This window comes from Loxodonta africana, chromosome 3 (genome assembly GCF_030014295.1).
Source record: "Loxodonta africana isolate mLoxAfr1 chromosome 3, mLoxAfr1.hap2, whole genome shotgun sequence".
Classification (NCBI taxonomy): domain Eukaryota; kingdom Metazoa; phylum Chordata; class Mammalia; order Proboscidea; family Elephantidae; genus Loxodonta; species Loxodonta africana.
The window spans coordinates 150835717-150842014 of record NC_087344.1 but is presented as its reverse complement, the minus strand read 5'-3'; the positions used below and the strand labels follow the sequence as shown (position 1 = coordinate 150842014).

The following is a 6298-nucleotide window of genomic DNA, read 5'->3' as shown; positions in this document are numbered from 1 at the left end:
CAAATATTTCCTTAGTGTTACAAAAGATTTAAGATAGAGTATAAATAATCGTCTTCCAAAATATATTTTAAATGTACTTGTTGTTGTTGTTGTTGTTAGGTGCCGTTGAGTCAGTTCCAACTCATAGAGACCCTATGCACAACAGAACTCAACACTGCCTGGTCCTGCACCATCCTCACAATCGTTGTTATGCTTCAGGCCATTGTTGCTGCCACTGTGTCAATCTACCTCATTGAGGGTCTTCCTCTTTTCTGCTGACTCTCTATTTTACCAAGCATGATGTCCTTCTTCAGGGACTGATCCCTGCTGACAACATGTCTTGCCATTCTTGCTCCTAAGGAGCATTCTTTTTTTTTTTTTATAATAATTTTTATTGAGCTTTAAGTGAACGTTTACAAATCAAGTCAGTCTGTCACATATAAGCTTATATACACCTCATTCCTAAGGAGCATTCTTGTTGTACTTCTTCCAAGACAGATTTGTTCGTTCTTTTGGCAGTCCAGGGTATATTCAATATTCTTCAGGAACACCACAATTCAAAGTCATACTCAGTGAGTCAAGATGGACTCTAAGGGAGATAGTTTAGGGGTGGACTAACCGGCACCTATCTTGTTTGTAGGTCTTCTCTCCTTCTAATTAGCTGGCCAGAAGAAGGATCTATTGGAGAGGCCCTGGCTATACAGAGGCACGGAACTTGGTTACCCTGATAAATAATCTCTTGCAGTGCAATTCAAGTACCACACCTTCCAGAACCAATATTTGTAAGAAGTGTATTTTGTTCCAACTAAGACTGCAAGACTCAGTATCTAAAGTTAAAAAGACTCTTCAGTACACACCTTAGAAGAGAGATAAAAATATCCTGCACAGGGAGGGTCCTGGGTTTGAGCCAGTTGAATCTTCCTAACGAACACATGAGACAAACAACAGGGCCCAAGGCACAAAGACAATATTTCTTAACCAGATCCCGACCAAAACAAACAGAAAAAACATGCAGGGATCGAGACAAAAGACCAGATGGAGACCTGTGCCCTCATGCAGGTGGGGACTCCGTCCCTGGACAGTGACAGGCTCTCCAGGTGTCCTCTGGATGTGGGGATCAAGGGCTGTGCTCTCATGCAGGTGGGGACTCAGCCCCAGGAAACAGCGAGATCACCACAAGGCCTACACCCGTTACCGAGGACACAATCCACCACCCAGTAGCTACTCCAAAATAAAACTTAAAATAGGTACGTATTTCACTGCGCTGTCAGAATGTTTCTGTGTTCCAACGAGGGACTTGCGGGTTGTCTGGTCAGGGTTGATGTCGCCCAGAAAGTCCTTTGGAGGAGGTTTCAGGATCTAACTTAGCTGGAGCCCTAGTGTCCACTGTGTCTCACCTGGGGTACCAAAATGAAGTGGTCAACTAATAGGTTCTTGACAAGCAGACTGGTGAACTGAAGTCAACCAGAGGCAGGGTTGGAAGAACAGAAAAGTTTATTCACAGTTTGCAAACTGGGAGCCAGGCAGGGTCTCATGACCTAAGGCTGCCTGCTCTGCTTAACCAGGGTAGATTCACTCTTTTTATAGGGAGTAATACACATTTTTTTTTTAATACACATATGCATGAACAGAGAGGGGAGGATCTTCAGTCTTGTGATGTGTGTGCAGTCCTCATAATTTTATAAATAAATTTTTGCACACGGCTCTAAAAATATTGTGCATAACCCTAAAAAAATGGCGATGGCTCGCTACTGCCACACGAGGTAGGACGTATTTCAGGTAAATTCAGAGTTAGTGCATCTGCTCTTTGGCCTCCTGCTAGGAGAAGAGAAGAAACCTGGGGAATCAACCAGTCTGGGTGAAGCGCTGGAAAGGTTGTAATAAAAATGTGGCCAGGGTAGACTTTTCTGAAAAACACCCATTATGAGATACCCTTAATAACACTCTCATGGCTACCTGCTTCAATTCCATGCCTTCTTCCAGGTTTCCCACCTGATTGGCTTGTGGGAAAAAACAGACAAGCATAATTTAGGAGTCACACCTAAGGCCCGAAAGGCTACCAAATTGTGCTTCTGCTCACAGACCTAGATGAACCCACATCACACATACAGTTTATTTTCCCAATATAAGAGAACATACATACTGATACACTTTTTTTCCACTTCTACGGAGTTCTGACCCAGTATTCTGACATCATAAATGATTACAGTTTATCTTCTGTTTCCAGACCCTCCACAATCCTGAAATATCTATCAACACTCATCTAGCTGCTTCAGAGAGACCAGAAAAAGTCATTCTATGTTTTGATCTTCTGAAATACATCCAGGTCAAAGGAATCTGTCACTATTAACAGGTCCCAGGTATGCTTAGTACCACCCTCAGTACTGCTATCACAATATTTACCACTTTTTTTTTTTTGCCCACCTACTCATCCAACACTGTGTCCAAAAAACCAGCAATATCAAAAAAAATTAAAAAGGAGAATATTGCAGCATCTCTCCTCTTCCTCTCCTAGGCTCAAGTTTATCAATTGTTTCTTTTCCTTCCATGGCTCCTCTTAATGTTCAAATGACAATAGGCAAGCACTTCCATTATCGCATACCCAGATGCCATTTAGCAGTAAACAGGGTAATTGCTGGTATCAAGGATGGTCAAGGTTAAGCAGACAAACACTACCATGCAGTAGGTGTTTGGTTGGCTCTGCAGTGGCTTGCTTGGCATGTGGCGTCTGCAAATACATTGTACCCTCCCACCATTGTGAACAGCTGGGCCTGAATTAAAAGGAAAGGCCTGCATTTTAATTTACTTTATGGTAAGACATCTCAGAAAATATCCCACATTGTATGCTCATCTCCTTCCTTTGTCCTCCCTTTCCTCCATTCCTTGCTGTCCTCAGTCTGAGCTGGGGTTGGGGGGAGGTGGAAAGAGCTAGCAGGAGTTGGAGGCAGGGGTGCAGGCGGACCGCCCCCCCCCCACCCCTGCACCACTATCAAGCCATTGAGTTGCAGCCTGGGGCCCACTCAGGCCAGTAACGCTAGTCAGAAGTACTACACCGCAATCAAGAGCTTGACGATGCAGGACCCAGGTCATGGCAACCCCGCTTATATTCTGCATAGACCATGGGCGCTACAGGATGGAGTCACCCAAGGCCGAGGTCGGAGGCCAGGTGGTGGCCTCACTGCCCAAACACGGAGTTCCTGATCATCTGGGCTGTGATCCTCAAACGGCGTTCTTGGTTCCTCCTAATATCAGTGTATTGCCCTGCTGCAGAGGGGAAATTGTAGATTTAAAGAGAAAATACCATGGACTGCTTTCCACGATGCAGTTGCTGTAGTCATCTATAATAATAAAGCCAAAGAGGAGCCAGTCACCATGATTCATCCAGGCACTGGAGATTTTATTGCTGTCATGATTATAGAATTGAGGGGTATGGATATTTTGAGTTATCTGGGAAAAAAATCTCTGTACAAATGACAACAGCTGCTGGAGCTCGTATGCCAATGAAGAACTTCAGCTGTAGCTCTCTAGTCTTCATGTCAATATCCTTTACTGTTTTGATGATTATCTCTTCAGCATGGCTCACATTCTACTTCATTCAGAAGATCAGGTACACAAATGCAAGTGACAGGAACCAGCGTCGTCTAGGAAATGCAGCCCAGAAGGCCATCAGCAAATTGACAACCAGGACAGTAAAAAACAGTGATAAGGAAGCATACCCTGACTTTGATCACTGTGCAATCTGCATGGAGAGTTATAAGCAGAATGATATTGTCCTAATTCTCCCCTGCAAGCATGTTTTCCACAAATCCTGCATAGATCCCTGGTTTAGTGAAAACTGTACCTGTCCTGTGTGCAAAGTTAATATTTTGAAGTCTCTGGGAATTGTGCCAAATTTGCCATGTATTGATAAAGGAACATTTGATATGGAAAGGCTCACCAGAACCCAAGCAGTTAACCAAAAATCAGCCCTTGGTGACGTTGCCAGCAACTGCTCCCTTGGCCTCGAGCCACTTCAAAGTTTGAGGATATCGCCTCTTCCTCAGGATGGGGAACGTACTCCTAGAACAGGCGAAATCCGAGGATCCAAGGTGGCAGCTCTAACTGCTGGGACCCTGCTGTTCCTGACAGGCATCCAGGCAGCATCTTGGGTCATTGTGACTGTTTACTCAAGAGGAATCAGGAGCAGGTGTATCTGGTGCAGGTCAGCCCAGGGGACTCTCCACTCATGTTGTTTGATCAGACAGGAGGGACATGGTGGCTGCTGTGCTCCTCGTGCTCCAATGCCAGGGTGGCCAGGCTCAGCTGTGAGGAAATGGGCTTCCTGAGGGCACTGGCCCACTCGGAGCTAGACGGGCAGATGGCACACTGGGCTTCTGAGTTGATGAGGGAAGACTTTCCCATTGCTGGAGCTTGCTAGAGGTCATCTCTGTGTGTGACTGTCCCAGGGGTTATTTTTTGGCTACCATCTGCCAAGACTGTGGCTGCAGGAACCTGCCTGTAGATCGCATTGTGGGATGCCAGGACACCAGCCTGGGAAAGTGGCCATGGCAGGTCAGTCTTCCCTATGATGGGGCACACCTCTGTGGGGGGTCCCTACTGTCCAGAGACGGGGTGTTGACGGCTGCCCTCTGCTTCCCTGAGCAGAACCAGGTTCTGTTCAGATGGTGCGTGTTTGCTGGTGCAGTGGCCCAGGCCTCGCCCTATGGCCTGCAGCTGGGAATACAGACAGTGGTCTACCATAGGGGCTGTCTTCCCTTCTGTGATTCCAACAGTGAGAAGAACAGCAATGACACTGCCGTTGCCCACATTTCCAGCCCCCTACCCCTAATTTTTTTTTTTTTTTTTTTTTTTACCCCTTACGGAGTACTTCTAGCCCGTGTGCCTCCCGGCTGCTGGCCAGGCCCTGGTGGATGGCAGGCTGTGCACCATGACTGGCTGAGGTAACACGCATTACTATGGGGAGTCGCTGCTCTCTGCTATGAAGCCACCAAAAGGGAGACTCTGACCTGGGGCTGCTCAAATGACTCCTGGGCTCTGGGGTGGAGGGACCCTGAAGGACCTGCGGTGGGCACCAGGAGGGAAAGAGGTTGTGCGTGCTCCCATCTCTGGCCAGCCTTGCCTGCATGACCCCACGTCAACAGGCTGGGGTACTCCAGGATGCTTGAGTCCCCATAATCAGCAATAATGTCTGCAACAGCCCAGACTTCTATGGGAATCAGATGAAGCCCAAGATATTCTGTGCTGGCTACCTAGAAGGTAGCACTGATGCCTGCTAGGGTGACAGCAGCAACCCCTTCGTATATGAGGACAGCATCTCTCGGACCCCACGATGGCAGTTGTGTGGCATTGTCAGATGGGGCACTACCTGCACGTTGGCCCAGAAGCCAGGTGTCTACAACAAAGTCAGCTACTTCTGGGAGTAGATCTTCCAGGCCATAAAGACTCACTCCAAAGACAATGGCATGGTGACCCCTCTCTGACCTGAGACTTCCCAAGTGGAAACCGCTCATCCCTGGTACCACCCAAGTCACACCCTCCTGATTCATATGTAAATATTTCCCAGCCCTACATGGACCTATATGGCTAGGCTAGGCTTAGGCTAGGTTTAGGATAAACCTTTAGGGAACGTATTACATATTTACCTTTCCCATTCTAATTTTTTTTTTTTTTTTTATAGTGGCATAAAAGGAGCCATGTAGGTGGAAATGGTTAAGCACTCAGTTTATAACCTGAAGGTTAGCGGTTCCAAACTTACCCAGTGGCTCCACGGGAGAAAGACCTCACCATTTGCTTCCAAAAAGATTACAGCCAAGAAAACTTCTTGGGGCAGTACCCTGGCGATATAGTGGTTAAGGGCTACGGCTGCTAGCCAAGAGGTCAGCAGTTCGAATCAGCCAGGCGCTCCTTCCAAACTCTATCGGGAAGTTCTACTCTGTCCTATAGGGTCACTATGAGTCAGAATCGACTCGACGGCAGTCAGTTTGGGTGTTTTTGGTTTTTGTACTCTGTCACATGAAGTCAGTATAAGCTGAAATCCACTCGACACCTAACAACAAAACACAATGGCGTAAAGTACTTAAAAAACAAAAACTGTTTAGTGGTTTCTCAAAAAAAAAAAAAAAAGATCATAGAACTACCATATGACCCATCAGTCCCAATTCTAGGTTTTTTTTTTAACCCAGAAGAAGTGAAAGCAGGAATGCAAACTAGAATGTGTAATCCAGCAGGGACTATCCAAGTACAGTTCCACCTTTTGCAGATGAGGAGACAGTGGTGGCAAGAGGGTGAAGATCAGGTACACCTGCATGACCTGCAAATG

General features: G+C 46.6%; 1 pseudogene; it reads left to right on the top strand.

The window, feature by feature from the left end:
* The first annotated feature begins 3351 nt into the window (after positions 1-3351).
* Positions 3352-5459, top strand: LOC135230548 (serine protease hepsin-like; annotated as a pseudogene).
* The last annotated feature ends 839 nt before the right edge of the window (positions 5460-6298 follow it).